Genomic DNA, 930 nt, shown 5'->3' on the forward strand with positions numbered 1-930 from the left:
ATTGCAGGAGAATTGTTGTATTTAAGTTTGGTTTTCCAAATAAAAACAAAACTATGTAAACAAGTCTTAGAATCAGATTTTTCATGAATTATTGATTTCGAATTTTGAGATGAGACCAACTATGTTGTGTTTATAGGTGAGTTATCTACTTTCAGTAAAAGTTTCAAAATTTTCTATTGTCATTCGACCATTTTTCAATAATTATTAATGACTTTTGTGATGGAGACTTTCTACAGCGTGTGTAATTTAGTCTTAGTGCGTGATTTTTCCTAAATTATAGGTTTCCAATTTTGAGATGAGATCAGTTGCATTATGTTCTTAATTGAGTTAGCTTTCAAGGAAATTTTTGGAATTTTCTAAAGTAATTTGACCCTTCATCAATAATTAATACTGACCATTGTGCTGAAAATATTCTATTGTGTGATTTGCAAGAATGAATAAAATTCTTAAGAAATTTGAATGGCTTCATTATTTATATATGAATATATATATATATATATATATATATATATATAACTTTTATTATGATTGAGTTATTAATTGTTATGAAGTTGTTACTATTTTCATGACTCCAATATTGTTTCTATTTTCTGACTATGGATTTACGTTTTGAATTAAGAACTTAAGATTAAATTATTATGAGTTTAAGCATATCGCCTAATTTATTGATAATTGTTGTGGATGAATGATGAATTTTATATATGACATAATAAGTGCATTTCATGCAAAACATGTAAGTTTTGTACAATACCATTGATCAGAGCATGCATGGCCTTATTCACGGTGGGGCATTTAGGTTATTTCAGGCATGGAATAACAGGTAAAGGAGAACAATCAGGACGCTGATTGGGGTTTGGCCAGACCACCTTTACCAATCAGGACTCAATTATCTTAGTGACCCACATTAAGATATTAGGCGACTTTTCCTTA

This window comes from Cicer arietinum, chromosome 3 (assembly GCF_000331145.2).
Source record: "Cicer arietinum cultivar CDC Frontier isolate Library 1 chromosome 3, Cicar.CDCFrontier_v2.0, whole genome shotgun sequence".
Taxonomy (NCBI): Eukaryota; Viridiplantae; Streptophyta; class Magnoliopsida; order Fabales; family Fabaceae; genus Cicer; species Cicer arietinum.